Consider the following 18,947-nt stretch of genomic DNA (forward strand, 5'->3'; position numbering starts at 1 on the left):
CGCACCCCAGACAATAACTTCAGGTTCAGATCCAGTGTGTCTAACATGCACACATGTTGGTTGCAGACCTTCTACTGGCCTCCTTCCAACCAACACATGGCTATCACTGGCACCCAGGCAGAACCAGCTTTCATCACAAAACACAACAGATCTCCACCCTGACTTGAATGAGCTCTCGCTAGACACTGAGACACTGCTGAAGTCGCATACGGTGGTGGTTTGGGGCCAGTGGAACACACTCTACAGGGCTTCTGGCATGGAACTATGCTTAAAGTTACCGATTTGTAACAGTTCGTTGTGTCACTGTGGTTCCGAGTGCTGCTCAAATTGCTGCTATAGATGCTGTTACGATGAGTCAGACCCATACGCCAAACATGATGGTCTTCCATCTAGGTAGTTCCACGTGGTTGTCTTCTTTCAACCGCATATTGACTTGAACAACGCTGTCAGCAATCATGTACACTGGCGAAATGCCTGCAAAGTCTTTCTGCACTATCGTAGAAAGAACACTGAATTTCTCTTAGATTGTTCATATGTCTTTTTACAAACCTTCGTCGCCTTAAAGGGAGTCTTCACTAACATCAACTCACTACGTTCAATCTCGAAGGTAACTAACGCTCACGACCGCAAAAGTTGAACAGACATCATGTTTTTTTTCGTCGGTCTGTTACTGGTATGATTCAAACGAGCCCAGCGACTGTTACCATTACAGGGGATGGCATACACACATCACAGACTGATAATGGTGCCAAAACATGGCATGTGTATGACAGCATTGCGAAATCAATAACATTTGCGAAGATGGATAAAAGTATAGCGGTCAGCGAGAGCTTACAGTGTTGTAGCATACACCATATTCCAAATCCATAGCCATCTACGAGGCTTAAATGGGAAATCCGTGTTCAATGCAAAAGACAGAGAGTTGAAAGAAGTATACTAAAGATTAGATTAGATTAGATCTCTACGAAGCCACATAGAACCAGAGAAGAAAATTAGTTTTAAGAAAGTACATGAACTAATAACGTCGAGTTTGACATTCGAACATAATACATGAGCGCCAGTAAATCATCTGGAGACGACGAAGCGCAGGAACTCAAAAGTTATTCGATCTGGTATCTAAAATACAAGAAACCAGAGGTTTTCCATCGGATTTGCTAGGGAGTATCCCCACCCCACTGCCGAGAAAGCAATGTAAAATGGTCGTCTGGAATGATGAGTTACGATACTCGTTGGTAAATTCCGATGAGGAGACAGGAGTACTTCCAAAAAACAGATGAGGCGATGCACCTCGTTTGCTACCATACATCAGTTCAGACAGGATGTCGAGTTATTCTCATGTGGGATTTATTTGCGTGGGATTAAACATCGATCGTGCGAAACCCAGCTCGCTCTGCTCGTCCACGACACCAAGAAGGCGGTAGACACCGGCGCCCAGATATGTTCCTTGACTTGCGTTAAGGTATTCGATACAGTTCCACACTGGTGCCTAGAGAGTAAAATGCGACCGCACGGAATGTCAGACCAACTGTGAGATTGGACTGAAGAGTTTCTACCTAACAGAGCACACCGTATCATTCTCAATGGAGACACGTAAAAGTGACTTCGGAAATAACCCAAGTGAGTGTTATAGGTCCAATACTTTACACAACATGCACATGTAAATGACGCGGTGGACAACATCGGAAGTTCCATGAGGCTTTTCGCAGATGATACTGTTATATAACGAGAAGTCGCGACGCTAGAATATTGAAACGAAATGCAGGGGATCGACGTCTAGCGCATGTTGTGGCAATAGAACCTCAACATTAACATTTGTAACGTACCGTGTATACGTAGCCAGAAAGATCGATTATTGTGTGATTACACAACTCCTTAGTTATCACTGGAAGCAGTTTTTGCTTAAAATAATTACGAGTATGCATACGGAACGATTTAAAGTGGAACGACCTCATAAAACTGACTGCAAGAAAAGCAGATGGCAGACAGAGATTTATTGAAAGAATCCTCAGTAAATGTAGTCCATCAGCAAAGGAGATATCTTCCAGAACCCTCGTTCGACCAATACTTCAACATTGCTCGTCAGTATGGGATCTGTATCAGACAGGATTTGTAAAGGAAATAGAGAAAAGCCGAAGACGAGCAGCTCGTATCGTTACCGGTTCATTTGGTAATTACTTAAGCGTCACAGAGATGATCAACTAACTCCAGTGGTAGAAGCTGTACGAGATGCATTCGGCATCACGGTGTAGTTTACTGTAGATATCGCGAAAACGCCGCGAATTAGAGAGATTCAATCCCACAAGAAGGCTTACCGGTAATATGATTTAATTAACGTCGTTATCGAATATTTAATTTGAATTCCGCGAAGAAAATAAAACATAAACGTGTCACAGAAATATACTTGTTTCTAGCACCTTTATTCTTCATTCGGACAGCAAAGGAAAGCAGCAATAAGCAAATAAAAAGCGAGATTTTTGGGTCTAATTCACATATCGATGTAAACATGAGCAGAATGAAAGCTCAAAATAGCACGATATAAGGCTCTATGCAAGACACTTCTAAAATATTTCAGAAAACTTGAAGAAAACAGTTCGCGTAAGCTAGATGTTGTGTTTAGCATTCGTTGGAAACAAAATGGCGGATGCGCCAGTATGTGTTTTTAGGAGCTCTAGTTTTACCAGTGGGGGAAGCATATCAAACATTTGAATGATACTCTAAATGCGAACATTTTAGGTTAGGCTTTACCGTGACTGTTATTGACATTAAATGAAACAACAAGTTTACTGTTACCAGTCACCGTCCTATTTATTTCGACGACGCGTTTCAAAGGTTTAAACCCCCATCATCGGGTGGATTTACATTAGATAGTATGACATTTGTATGTGTGTTGTGTTGTGATTTTTTGGAGGAACTTGTGGCACTGTCTAGTGGAGAAACAAGACACTATTTCAGAACATAGTTTAATTTTTGTCAGAAGAAACCCGAAACCATGTTCTTAAATAGTGTCTTGTTTCTCCACTAGACAGTGCCACAAGTTCCTCCAAAAAATCGCAACACAACACACACACAAAAGTCATACTAACTAATGTAAATCCACCCGATGATGGAGGTTTATACCTTTGAAACGCGTCATGGAACTAAATAGAACGGTGACTGGTAACAGTAAAATTGTTGTTTCATTTAATTTGAATGACAGATGAGCGAATCAAGAACCAATATCGCTATACATTGTAACAAAGAGACAATACGGATAGTTTGTCCAGAAAAACTATTAAATGAAGACTTTTCCCTGCGGAATAGCGTGAATTTGTAGTTTTTTTTCTTTGTCTATTCCTTCCTGCGCAGAGGAGGTAAGCAACTGTTATTCTCTCTTTCGTTCATTTTTGATACAAAAGAAAATAAAAAATTAACATGACGTTGCGCGTCACGTTAATATAACATATTACAGCGTCTTTCATTCTCAAGGGAACACTGTTAACCAAATAACAAATCATAATGACGGTATAAAATATTAAATTTCAGATAGTCAAGCTTTCAGGTTCGTTCAGGAGATGTATGTTATACTAATAGGAACACAACCTAAAAAACTTGAAATTGTAGTTCTACATCATATACGTTAAGTACCAAATAAATAAAATATGTAAAGCAATCTTAAAACGAGATCATAATCAGTCAATTGTCTTCGAAAAAGATATATCCAACCAGTTACAAAATCAATTCCCTTTTTCCTTTTTTTGTACTGTAAATTTGCTATGATCAGCTGAAGGTACTTCATAGTACTCCTTGAACTAGATCCATTGTTCCATCTCCCCGTCCTGCATACGCAGCAAGAGATGGTTTGGAATGTTTATTTTTATGACAGTATCTCTGGCCTTAAATTTTAAACATTATCCCTGATGATCTAGCGCGGATTTTCACTCACCGTGATCTGCACTAAGCGCTTTATCGAACCAGTCTCGTTATACATCCTTATAGATATCCAGCTGTCGTACGTGATGACGTACATACTCTCTTACACTTAGACATTTGTTTTTTTTCGATAGTTTTTTTTCCGTGGTGTTGGTGACCTTTCTGGATATGTTGTTTTCGACAGTACATTAGGAAAAGCCTCTTATGCCGCCAAACAATATTTTTGTATGGTTTGTCGCTGAACGATGTCTACAGGGCTATAGCAACGCCACAGGGCAAGTAACCACTTTTTATTCATACTTATTCATTCCAATTAGTGCCTATTAAAAACTGATTATTCTCAGACCGACCCCTAAATTTGAAAAATTATTGAATGCCTAACGGCTCTTTCAACGGGCTGTACAATTTGACGTATCTGAAACATTTGTGTAAGGTCGACTTCTCAGATTAAAGAAAACTGAGAATCTGCATTTAAGAAGAAGTCAGACAACTGACCTGCGTAAAACACTAAAGTGTACTAGAGGCATGGCCAAAGCCCAGATCTTCGCCATTTCGTTTGGCAGATACAGATTTCCGTTTCTGTCTACTTTGAGACAATTTAATTTTCTAATTCACTTCTTTGTTTTACTTTTATCATAACAAAAGAAGACCTGAAGTTTCTAACTTTCTTCGTGTTGATATCATTTCCCAATGAAACTCCAGGAGCAGAATATGTTTGTGTAGCGACAATTTTGACAAAACCCCTAACTTGTTTTATTCTTGTTGCCACAATAATCTGTCAACTGAAGGTGCTTAAAATCGAAAAAACCATGCGCGGCCGCTTACTGGGAAGCGTTAAATTTCTGTTGCTCATCCAATACAAACAGTTCCTGCTGCTGCTAAATTTAGGACAGTCTGTCTTGTTTCACGTCGTTTTAAGTGTCATTATTTAGGTGTTACCTTAACTTTGATCTATAAGGTAAATGAAACGAAAAGAAATAATAAGGAAATTGTCACTGCTACGTAACTTTTTCTAGTCATCAACCCATTTTTTTCCAACATAAATTGTGTAGGCCTAATTTAGTTTATTGGACCGACAAAATTTACGAAGTTTCTTCCGTGCTCACTGATATATTCTACACAATTAATTGCGGAATGTAACATCCTATCGACCTTTTTCCTCCCTCATGAGTATCTGTCTGTTTTAGCCACATAATCCGCAGAATTCGTCCAGCAGGGGACACTCCTAACCACAGTTACCTTGAAGTTAGATATAGTGGGAATTAAAGAAGTCCGGTAGCAGGAAGAACAGAACTTCGTCATGTCAGTATGGCTTTATCAACACAAACACCCAGGTATAGATCTTTTAAGAGTAAAACACAGGAATTCGGGTAAACTACTATGAGCAGCAGCGAAGATAGAAGCAAAGCCAACATCCACCACAGTGGTACAAATTTATATGCTGAGCAGCCCCGCAGATGATGAAGACATTGAAAGAATGTATATGAGATGAAAGAAATTATTGATACAGCCAAGGGAGGCGAAAATGTGACTGTGTTGGAGGAGTGGAATTCGATAATAAGAAAAAGCAGAGGATGAAAAATTGTGGAACACATGGATAGGAGGTCAGGAATTGAAATGAAAACCTCGTGATACTATTTTGCATACAATATAATTTAATCATTCTCAATACTTAATTTAATAACCATGCTAGGAGCTTGTATACGTGGATGAAACCTGCAGACACTGCAAATTTTTAGATAGGTTACAAAATTATATGACAGAAATTTCGAAACCAGATTTTAAAACTGCAAAATATTTCTGGGGGTACATATGATCTTTGATCATAATTTATAGGTTATGTGCAGGAGATTATATCCGAAAAAAATTTAGGAAATTAGGAAATTAATGAGATGGTATATCGTAGATAGCACCTATGAAAAATAAGCCAACACGACACACGGCGTATGACAAGGAGAACAAATTTTCTATTACACATGAAATATCGTGTATCGGGTCATGCTGGATAAAAAACATCTGAGGTACATCAAAAGTATGCTGACATAAACAGAATTGTTCACAGCAAACGTATCCCAAATACAAAATATGTGACTTGTGAAAATGGGCAAATCCCGGAACTAACCAGATCTGGTGTACACATTTAAAAATGTATTCTTCAAGGCTGTGGAGGCATGCATGACTAAAGGAAAGAAATGTGCCACATGAAGCAAAAATTAGAAAGGTCTTTCGAGAAAAGAGACGGATGTGTATGATTTTATTGAGAAAATTTTAGGGAAATGTAACTCATCCATAAAGGAGATGGCATATAGAATATTGCGACCCATTCCTGAGCACTGTTCAAGTGTTTTGGATTGTTACCAAGTCGAATTAAGGGAAGACATCAACGTTATTCAGAGGTGTTCTGCTAGATTTGTTATAGGTAGGTTCAATCAGCACTTAAGTATTAAGGAGATGCTTGATGAACTCAAATAGGAAACTCTGCAGGGAAGATGAGCTCTTTTCGGGACTCTTGTGCCTGTCAATGTGTCCCAGGCAGCAATGTCATTCGCCTCTTTGTTTCTTTTCTGGGATAGCATAAGTATGGGGTCAGTAGTACGGTAAAGTGTCAGTTCATTCTGAATTTTTGCCAGATTTATTCAAGATTGTGGATCCAAGATGGCGGCCCTAGACGTGGCAACATCGCAGTGATGTCATGTTGGAAAATTCAAATTTTGGTGGGAAAATAGCTCAATTGGGCTACCTCCACTAACCTAACTCCAGACCCCTCCCGATCCTCCACATCCCTTCGCCTCCTCCATCTAGAAATCAGAGGCAAAAAGATTCAGGCTGTGCTAGGCTGCTGGATAGGATGGAACTACTCTTTATTCTATGTGCATTGTTTACTGAAACAATTTGAGTTGTCATAGGCAGTAGCTCCATCCAGTGTGCTCAACTTGAGGTCTGGATTCCAACTGACCTAGTTCACAGCACCAAAACCACCAGAGGGCACTGTTGACCCTTCCCTTCTTCCCTCCCATAATGTAATTAAGGATGGTGGTCTCGGAAAAATGGTGGGACTCAGTGCGTGTCTAGCTGCTGGGCTGGGCTGTGTTCAATGGACAAGATGCCTATGTTGGAGAATGAGGAGTTTAACAGGCATATTAGATGTAATCATGCAGCTGAGGGCTGTGTTGATAGCCAACTGCATGATGTCTGAAAAGCAATTCAATGAAGACAAATATGCTTCATCGAATAATGAAGATGCAGTAGGATCTTCTGACAGCTTTATCCAAAATTCTTGAAAAAGTTATTCATTCAAAAGTAGCATCACATATTTGTAAAAATGAAGTACTAACAAAATGTCATTTGGTTTTCAGAAAGGCTTTTCAACAGAAAATGCTATATATGCTTTCACTGATCAAATATTAATGCAATGAATAACTGAATATCACCCACTGGGATATTTTGTGATCAAATATTGAACGCAATGAATAACTCAACATCACCCATTGGGATATTTTGTGATCTCTCAAAGGCTTTTTGTTGTGTTAATCATAAAATACTTCTAGATAAGCATAAGTATTGTGGTATGAGTGGGACGTGCACAAATGGTTTAATTCATACTTAACTGAAAGAATACATAAGGTTGAAATTAACAGTACAGGTAGTCTACAAAAACTGGCAGAGTCCTCTAACTGGGCAGGTATGAAGAATAGTGTGCCACAGGGTTCAGTCTTGGGTCCCTTATTGTTCTTAATATATATTAACGACTTGCCACTCTGTATTCATGATGATGCAAAGTTAGTTCTTTTTGCTAATGATACAAGTATAGTAATCACAGACAAGAAGCAAGAATCAGCTGAGGAAATCGCAAATAACGTCTTTCAGAAAATTATTAAGTGGTTCTCTGCAAATGGACTCTTACTAAATTTTGAGAAAACACAGTTTATACAATTCTATACAGTAAATGGCATAACACCACTGATGAATATAGAATATGAACGGAAGTCTGTTGCTAAGGTAGAATATTCAAAATTTCTAGCTGTGTGCATTGACAAGAAATTGAATTGCAAGAAGCACATCGATGATCTGCTGAAACAGTTAGGTTCAGTTACTTGTGGTATTAGGGTTATTTCAAATTCTGGGGGTAAACAAATCAGTAAATTAGCCTACCATGCCTATTTTCATTCACAGCTTTCATATGGCATCATATTTTTGGGCAAGTCGTCATTAAGAGAGAAAGTATTCATTGCACAAAAGCGTGTAATCGGAATAACAGCTGGAGCTCATACAAGATCACTTTGCAGAAATTTATTTAAGGAACTCGGGATATTCACAGTACCTTCGCAGTACATATATTCACTTATGAAATTTGTCATTAATAACCCATCCCAGTTCAAAAATAACAGCGAAATGCATAGCTACAACACTAGAAGAAAGGATGATATTCACTATTCTGGATTAAATCTCACTTTGGCACAAAAAGGGGTGTATTATGCTGCCGCAAAAATCTTCGGTCATTTGCCAAATAGTATTAAAAGTCTGACAGATAGCCAACCAACATTTAAAAGCAAATTAAAAGAATTTCTGCATGACAACTCCTTCTACTGAATAGATGAATTCTTAGATATGAAGTGGTAACTGTAATAATAATAATAATAATAATGTTGTTGTAGTTGTGGTCTTCAGTCCTGAGACTGGTTTGATGCAGCTCTCCATGCTACTCTATCCTGTGCAAGTTTCTTCATCTCCCAGTACCTACTGCAACCTACATCCTTCTGAATATGCTTAGTGTATTCACCTCTTGGTCTCCCTCTACGATTTTTACCCTCCACGCTGCCCTCCAATGCTAAATTTGTGATCCCTTGACGCCTCAAAACATGTACTACAAACGGATCCCTTCTTCTAGTCAAGTTGTGCCACAAACTTCTCTTCTCCCCAATCCTATTCAATACCTCCTCATTAGTTACGTGATCTACCCACCTTATCTTCAGCAGTCTTCTGTAGCACCACATTTCGAAAGCTACTATTCTCTTCTTGTCCAAACTGGTTATCGTCCATGTTTCACTTCCATACATGGCTACACTCCATACAAATACTTTCAGAAACGACTTCCTGACACTTAAATCTATACTCGATGTTAACAAATTTCTCTTCTTCAGAAACGATTTCCTTGCCAGTGCCAGTCTACATTTTATATCCTCTCTACTTCGACCATCATCAATTATTTTACTCCCTAAATAGCAAAACTCCTTTACTACTTTAAGTGTCTCATTTCCTAATCTAATTCTCTCAGAATCACCCGATTTAATTTGACTACATTCCATTATCCTCGTTTTGCTTTTGTTGATGTTCATCTTGTATCCTCCTTTCAAGACACTGACCATTCCGTTCAACTGCTCTTCCAAGTCCTTTGCTGTCTCTGACAGAATTACAGTGTCATCGGCGAACCTCAAAGTTTTTACTTCTTCTCCATGAATTTTAATACCTACTCCGAATTTTTCTTTTGTTTCCTTTACTGCTTGCTTAATATACAGATTGAATAACATCGGGGAGAGGCTACAACCCTGTCTCACTCCTTTCCCAACCACTGCTTCCCTTTCATGCCCCTCGACTCTTATAACTGCCATCTGCTTTCTGTACAAATTGTAAATAGCCTTTCGCTCCCTGAATTTTACCCCTGCCACCTTCAGAATTTGAAAGAGTACTCTCTGTAAAACCGAAATGGATTTGGATCCCTGATTCTGATTCATTGACGTACCGCCATTCAGTGATTTGTTAGTCTCGTCTGTCAACACCTGCTTTCTTTGGGATTGGAATTATTATATTCTTCTTGAAGTCTGAGGGTATTTCGCCTGTCTCATACATCTTGCTCACCAGATGGTAGAGTTTTGTCATGACTGGCTCACCCAAGGCCATCAGTAGTTCTAATGGAATGTTGTCTACTCCCGGGGCCTTGTTTCGACTCAGGTCTTTCAGTGCTCTGTCAAACTCTTCAAGCAGTATCTTATCTCCCATTTCATCTTCATCTACATCCTCTTGCATTTCCATAATATTGTCCTCAAGTACATCGCCCTTGTATAAACCCTCTATATACTCCTTCCACCTTTCTGCTTTCCCCTCTTTGCTTAGAACTGGGTTGCCATCTGAGCTCTTGATATTCATACAAGTGGTTCTCTTTTCTCCAAAGGACTCTTTAATTTTCCTGTAGGCAGTATCTATATTACCCCTAGAGAGACAAGCCTCTACATCGTTATATTTGTACTCTAGCCATCCCTGCTTAGCCATTTTGCACTTCCTGTCGAACTCATATTTGAGATGTTTGTATTTCTTTTTGCCTGCTTCATTTACTGCATTTTTATATTTTCTCCTTTCATCAATTAAATTCAATATTTCTTCTGTTACCCAAGGATTTCAATTAGCCCTCGTCTTTTTACCTACTTGATCCTCTGCTGCCTTCATTACTTCATCCCTCAGAGCTACCCATTCTTCTTCCACTGTATTTCTTTCCCCCATTCCTGTCAATTGTTCCCTTATGCTCTCCCTGAAACTCTCTACAACCTCTGGTTCTTTCAGTTTATCCAGGTCCCATCTCCTTAAATTCCCGCCTTTTTGCAGTTTCTTCAGTTTCAATCTGCAGTTCATAACCAATAGATTGTGGTCAGAATCCACATCTGCCCCTGGAAATGTCTTACAATTTAAAACTTGGTTCCTAAATCTCTGTCTTACCATTATGTAATCTATCTGATACCTTTTAGTATCTCCAGGATTCTTCCAGGTATACAACCTTCTTTCATGATTCTTGAACCAAGTGTTAGCTATGATTAAGTTATGCTCTGTGCAAAATTCTACAAGGCGGCTTCCTCTTTCATTTCTTCCCCCCCAAACCATATTCACCTACTATGTTTCCTTCTCTCCCTTTTCCTACTGACGAATTCCAGTCACCCATGACTATTAAATTTTCGTCTCCCTTCACTACCTGAATAATTTCTTTTATCTCGTCATACATTTCATCAATTTCTTCATCATTTGCAGAGCTAGTTGGCATATAAACTTGTACTACTGTAGTAGCCATGGGCTTTGTGTCTATCTTGGCCACAATAATGCGTTCACTATGCTGTTTATAGTAGCTAACCCGCACTCCTATTTTTTTTTTTAATTATTAAACCTACTCCTGCATTACCCCTATTTGATTTTGTATTTATAACCCTGTAATCACCTGACCAAAGTCTTGTTCCTCCTGACACCGAACTTCACTAATTCCCACTATATCTAACTTTAACCAATCCATTTCCCTTTTTAAATTTTCTAACCTACCTGCCCGATTAAGGGATCTGACATTCCACGCTCCGATCCGTAAAATGCCAGTTTTCTTTCTCCTGATAACGACGTCCTCTTGAGTAGTCCCCGCCTGGAGATCCGAATGGGGGACTATTTTACCTCCGGAATATTTTACCCAAGAGGACGCCATTATCATTTAATCATACAGTAAAGCTGCATGTCCTCGGGAAAAATTACGGCTGTAGTTTCCCCTTGCTTTCAGCCGTTCGCAGTACCAGCACAGCAAGGCCGTTTTGGTTAATGTTACAAGGCCAGATCAGTCAATCATCCAGACTGTTGCCCCTGCAACAACTGGAAAGGCTGCTGCCCCTCTTCAGGAACCACATGTTTGTCTGGCCTCTCAACAGATACCCCTCCGTTGTGGTTGCACCTACGGTACGGCCATCTGTATCGCTGAGGCACGCAAGCCTCCCCACCAACGGCAAGGTCCATGGTTCATGGGGGGACGATAATAATAATAATAATAATAATAATAATAATAATAATAATAATAATTAATTAATTATTTTGTTTAAAGAAAACATATGTTATAGTGACACATTCCACGTCATTACAAACGTCGTATTTATGAACTATGGAACAAGGATTAATGTATGTATGTATGAATGTATGTATATATGCATGGGGCTACACTTCGCAACTCATGCTGATAAATGCATGTAGTGCAACTGTAGTCTCTCAGCGGCCGCAGCTCACCACAGAGCGAAGTGTCGACCGGAAGTGTGGTTTTTTGGCGGGATCCACGAGCGCGCGAAAACCTTAGCCGGGCAGACCAGCACCAACTTGCTCTGCGTACTCACCCTGCCATTCATCCGCAGATGGTGTAGAATGCCGCACTCCTATTGGTCCCCTGGGTAAAATGAGGGTTGGAGGTGATAGAGGTTATATAAACCCTCGTTGTGGTGCAGTTGCTTCTCACTCTACTTTCGTCAGTTCGCCTGTATGGTTGCTTGTGTGTTCCTATGTCAATGTCATGTAATTTAATTGTCCTAATCATTCAATGTACCTGTGTGTGCACCTTTTTAGTACCTATCACAGCATTTGTTTAGGTCATAGTCGGTAGGTATATATATTTATTTTTCGTAACATGATGCATTCAGTTGTGTGAGACACACTGTTTGCTTTTCTAGGTATTTCTACGGAGGAGGAAGGAGACGTAGTGGAATGTGTCGAGGCAGGGAGCTAGGAACAATCAGTTTAGTCTTGTAAGTAGCAGAGTACGATTTTCAAATTCAATGCATTTCGTATATAAGTAATTTCAGTGGACTAGAGAATACGATTTTCCGTTTATATTTCAGTGAGTTAACGAAAACAATTTTCAGTACTACTTTCTGTGTGTATGTCTCTAACACTTTTAAGAAGTAATTCTGTTCAGTATCTTATTGTTGTAGGTAGTGTCAGTGAGAGAGATAAATTGCCCCATGACGAGAGTGAAATCATAACGTATAGGCTTTTACTACGGGCGTCTTCATTAGTTAAAATTTCTGGGCTGAGATGTCATGGTCGATCTGTAAAACTTGTTTTTCCTGACGTTTCGTTGCCAACTGCGGGAAACATCTTCCGAGGTGAGTCACCTCACGTCATATGCAGGCAACATGTTCCAAAGTGAATCAACTCACCTCACCTCGGAAGGTGTTGCCTGCAGTTGGTAATGACACGTCAGGAAGAAGAAGTTTTACGCATCGACGACGGCCTCTCAGCCTGGAAGTTTTAACTAATGAGGGGGAAATACCAGAGTGGGTACATGAGACGACAGCTGCTGCAGAGGAAGCTGAAAGGCAGCGCCATCTTTCCCTTTTGGGGCAGGATGACGAAATATTGGGTTGGATAGGCGAGCTACTGGAAATCCTGACTGAACTGCTCAATCCTTGGACTCAGAATGGGAAAGGTGATTATAATGCAATTGTCGTTGTTAAAGCATATAATAATAATTATTTATATGAATGTTGTTATTTGTTTAAGGGTCGTACTTATTTTTTTCATTATTCATATGCTATAGAAGCACCACAGTTGCCACCAGCACCACCACAGCTAGCTGTGGCATGAGTGCCTAGAGCAGTGGTTGTGGAGATGGGAATGAAACACATGCCCAAGAAGCATGCACTACCATGCAAAATACTACTGGTGGCTGCACAAGTGTAACAGGCCATGTGTCCTCTTAACCCAAATCGATGGGAGGGATAGACAATAACAGGTTCTTGTCCTTCTCCAGCAAGTGGACTATGTGTATTATAGGATCCCATGTGACCACTATAGGTTTGGACATGCTGGAGATGGTTGCTGCCCCAGGTCGAGAGGTCTGTGCAGTCTTGACTAGATGGCGTCTGAAGTTGCTGCAGTTCTGAACGTGGCGGAGGTCGACATGTTGGCGCTCGCCCCTGCAGGCTTCGATGTGTAGAAGGCTACTGCTGAACAAAGACGAGGAGGAAGCATTACATACAAGCCAAGACATGAAAACAACCAATAGTAGTAATAATAATGCTACCTAAAGGCAAGGATGTGATACGGGATACTTATTTTTTCATTTCCTCCTTTCTCCAGGACTATGCTGGATCTCAGCTGCTGCTGACGCTTCATGGTTCTTCTTCTTCTGTTGCTGCTGCTGCCGGTTGACTGAAAGAGACTGAGGCTGTGGAGCTGCTGAGCGTCACCTATATCCCCTCTGATGATGTCACCAGATACCTATCATGTGACCAGGTTCAGGGTTCCTCTTGGTTCCTGCCATTCTCTTCTGGATCATCATCTTGGATTACGGCACGGGAGGGGAGTGGCAGAGGACCAAAAGTGCACTCTGGTGGCAGTGTTGTGAACTACGCCAGTCGGTCTCCACACCTTAAAGCGGACACCTATGGTTCATTGTGAATAGGGTGAAGTTGATGTGGGTCATTAGGGAATTTCAAAAAAGGTAGACAGTTCCAGTGCAAGCATCTATATGAGTAAGTATTGAAATGCATCTTCACAACATCTCATTGCATTGCCATTATTTGTCGAAAGATTTTCACCATACTGTCATGCATTATCTTTCCTTTCCACTCATTGTGGAGGAGGCTAAGGATGCACTCCTCAGTTCTGTGCATTCATGTAGTACAGTTATAAAATTCATCCCTGCTCAGAGCCAGCATTTCCTCAATTGTACATATGGATTCTTGCGCCAGAGGGGATGAACGTCTTGCCTCTTGCACTTCAGAAGGCTGACTGGACTTTTATCAGTTGATCTACAGTTACAGCACACACATTTGTCAGCATGAGTTGCGAAGTGTCTCATCCATTGAACACATAGTACACACAGTAAACAATTACATCTGTCATCCCAGTCTAGCAGCTAAACAGACTGAGCGAATTTCCCGCCATTTTTCCCCCAGACTGCCATCTTGGATTATGTCAGAGGAAGGAAGCGGAGAGAGCAAATAGCGCTGTCTGGTGCTAGTGTTGTGAACTAGGCCAGTTGGACTTTGGACCTCATCGTTAACACACTGGATGAAACTCCTGTCTATGACAACTCAAATGGTTTAAATAAACAATACTTACTAAATAAAGACTTATGTCCATCCTATCTAGTGGCCCGGCACTGACTGAGTTCTTTGCCCACTAATTTCCAGATGGCGAGGAGAGGGGAGGGAAGGGGGAGTAGTAGGGGGGGGGATGGAGGTAAGTTAGTGGAGGTAGCCCAATTGACCCATTTTCCCGCCAAAATTTGAATTTCCGCCATGACGACACTACGACGTCGCCACATTTATGGCCACCATATTGGATCCGCCTTCTTGAATAAATTTGGCAACAATACAGTGGAGTGAAGCTCTTTTTGCTCTGCGACTGGAATCAACTGAAATATGTCTCTTGTCAACTAAGACGAATGAGTTCCCCCCCTGACAGAGTAACAAAATGCATGGAGCCATTGCATGAAGCACTTCATGTGACTATATTGGTTCCACAAGTGTGATCTGCTGCAGTGAACTGTTTCTGTGCGGTTGTAACAGGTTTCAGTTTTTGGAGGTGCTGCTGCTTGTATAAAGAAATGGAGTGTGATACACCAGCACTTTGTCAGTAGATGTGAACACAGAGAGTGCTTCTCCAAACGTCACGAATTGCTGTAAGACTTTAGTTCCAAACGAAGAGGTGTTCAACGTGTCGAATGAAGAAAGTTTACAGAAATTAGCAGGGGAAAAACAAACTGACTAAGGGTTGTTCTACCTCATAAGATAACCAAAGGACGCAAATCCGTCGCGATCGATAAAGATTATAAAATGACTTCTTGAGAGCTTCTGTAGTTCCTACACAAACGGACACCTGGCTACTGCAGGATGGCAGTAAACGGACAGTGTCAACGAGGCAAATAATACTGGAAATGAGATTGTGCCTGAAGACAAACAGTGATTGGCCCACAGATGTACTAAGTTTGATTTGAATAGAGAGTTCGCCAGAAAAATGTATACACACTTTAAGGAACGAAAAGTATTACTTATGTGTTTATTTAACATTTTATAATTGATCACACATGTTGTACAGCCTTCCGTTTAGTACATGGTTACTTTAAATGTTCAAAATGTTCACTATGAAACTGGCAACACAGGCAATTTTTCATCACTATTCAATCGTTTAGACAGATATAAGCTCGTAACACCAAAAGTCGCTCCAGTATCGAGCAGGATATTTACAGGTTTTATTAAATCTTCGACCATTGCCTGTGCCATTTCAGTAGGTTTTATTCTACGTCCACTCGTATTTTCCAATGATTCTCCTCAAATGTCCATTCCATCGCTATATCTTAGCACTCTTACTTCTAATGATTTTACGCCTTCCTCTCTACGACGAGCCACTTCCGGAAGGCGTAAAGAGACTGGCTCTAGTTTGTTAAGACTGGCTCTAGTTTGTTGATTCAGTTCTCCTGTCATTATTCCATTCCTCTACAACTACCACTCGTACTTCATGGTTCTGAGCCGGCCATTCGCCTTTTTTCAGATTCATACTACATAATCAAATGGGTGAAAATGACTTACAAGTTCGTGGCGCCCTCCATCGGTAGTGTTGGAATTCAATATGGTGTTGGCCCACCCCTTAGCCTTGATGACAGCTTCCACGCTCGCAGGCCTACGTTCAGTCAGGTACTGGAAGTTTTCTTGGGGAATGGCAGCCCATTCTTCACGGAGTGCTGCACTGAGGAGAGGTATCGATGTCGGTCGGTGAGGCCTGGCACGAAGTCGGCGTTCCAAAACATCCCAAAGGTGTTCTATAGGATTTAGGTCAGGACTCTGTGCAGGCCAGTCCATTACGGGGATGTTATTGTCGTGTATCCAATCCGCCAAAGGCCGTGAATTATGAACAGGTGCTCGATCGCGTTGAAAGATGCAATCGCCATCCCCGAATTGCTCTTCAACTGTGGGAAGGAAGAAGGTGCTTAAAACATCAATGTAGGCCTGTGCTGTGATAGTGCCACGCACTAAAAACACGCATTAGAAACACGACCACACCATAACACAACCACTTCAGGATTTTACTGTTGGCACTACAGACGCTGGCAGATGACGTACCAGAGTGATGTGTGGCTTACGAGCAGCCGCTCGACCATGAAATCCAAGTTTTCTCACCACCCGGCCGACTGTCATAGTACTTGCAGTGGATCCTGATGCAGTTTGGAATTCCTGTGTGATGGTCTGGACAGATGTCTCCATATTACACATTACGATCCTCTTCAACTGTCGGCGGTCTCTGTCAGTCAACAGACGAGGTTGGACTGTACGTTTTTGTGCTGTACGTGTCCCTTCACGTTCCAACTTCATTATCACATGGTAAACAGTGGACCTAGGGAAGTTCAGGAGAATGGAAATCTCGCATACAGACGTATGACACAAGTGACACCAAATCACCTGACCACGTTCGAAGTCCTTGAATTCCGCGGAGCGCCCCATTCTGCTCTCTCATGATGTCTACTGAGGTCGCTGATATGGAGTACCTGGCAGTAGGTGGCAGCATAATGCACCTAATACGAAAAACGTGTGTTTTTGGTGGTGCCCGGATACTTTTGATCACATAGTGTATTTATCATCTGAGGTAGCATGTATTGGTCAAAATGTGTGTGTATTCCTAAGGGACCAAACTGCTAAGGTCATCGGTCCCGAGACTTGCACCCTAGTTAAACTAACTTATGCGAAGAACAGCACACACATCCATGCCCGAGGGAGGAGTCGAACCTCTGGCGGGAGGGCCCTCGAAATTCATGACACGGCACCTCAAACCGCGCGGCCACTCCGTGCGGCGGTCGCATGTATTGCCCCGACGTCTCTATTACATTTGCAGACGCTATCCATGGAACGGCTGATTGATTACCCCATTGGATGTGTCTCATGTTATTATTCTTCGGTTGCATATTATGATCGTTAAATTTTCGCTTCCGTGTGTAGCTGAATGAACCGTTATTACTGCCGTACGGTCTCTGATCATAATGCCTATTATTATTATCGTGCGTAGCACCGTTGTTATTATTGCCCTTACCCGACTGATGATCATGTGAATTGGACCTTCTGTTTCCCAAATGATTGCCATTATACTGATTATTATTATTATGATAATTTCGATTATTTGTGTTACCGTTATTATACTGCGAGTTTCCGTTGCGATGGTTTTCATTGCGACAACTGCCATAGTATATTGAAGGGATTCGCATTATATATCTGATTTCCGAACTGCCTATCGTCCTCTTGGATTACGTCTAGCGAGCCTTTTGATCTTAGTAATAATCGGGTGCATTAATTAGTTTCTCTCGCAGGTGAATTGGTATTTTCCCTTTCAAAATTCTTAAAACCTCCCTATGGTTGATGGATTCATCCCAATATCGAGTCTTATTTATGTACCTGTCGAAATACTTTCAATGTGTGCCCTTTTTCGGGTTGTAAAATTCTGGACTGTAAGTCTCAGCTTTCTCAGACGCCCACAGCGAGATTTCATCTCTGGTTTTCAGCACTATAAACTGTATTTTGTCCTGCTCACTCCACACTTTAGGAAACAAATTTCGAAAACTTTTTATGGACACCATAGGGTGAACAAAATTTTTCTCTGTTGAAAACGTATGGAAATGCCTGGCTTCAAACATACTATTTTCGACCTTCGCCAACGAAGTTGCACTTCGACGGTCAAAATGTCGGTTCCTGTAGTCTGAATCTTCGCTACTGCTTACCAGTTTCGCCCCATAGTCATTCCACCTACTTTGCTTTATCTCTGGATTGTTCGGTGAACGTTGATCGGACAATCTATCCAGCGATTTTAGCTCTGTTGACTCGCCTTCCATAAGCGATAATCGATTTTTGACTTGATTCTGCCAAGCGGGAATTTCTGAGATTATCTTTTCTTTAATATTCTGAAGCTCGGCTTTAGATTGTTCTATGATTTCGGTGTTTCCGGGTATCGAATATTTCTGCTTGATCGTTTTACTAATTGACTCTACAATGCTCTGTACTTGAGATCATACCTCCTATGATTTGGTCTCTGCCCACTCTGACAATTCTTCCTCAATCTTATTCGTCTGACTCATTAAATAATCGTCAATGTACTCTTGTATTGTTAATTGTAGGTCTTTTATTTTCATCTGTTCTATCCGACACAACAGAATGCTCTTTACGTATCTTTTTCACATGCTTCTCTAAAGTATTTACGATCCCTGTAAGGTGTTATGTTTACTACTTGCTGGTATTAGCTCCAGTCTCAGTAAGTTCCTTAGCGAACCT

Source organism: Schistocerca americana, chromosome 1 (assembly GCF_021461395.2).
Source record: "Schistocerca americana isolate TAMUIC-IGC-003095 chromosome 1, iqSchAmer2.1, whole genome shotgun sequence".
NCBI classification, from domain to species: domain Eukaryota; kingdom Metazoa; phylum Arthropoda; class Insecta; order Orthoptera; family Acrididae; genus Schistocerca; species Schistocerca americana.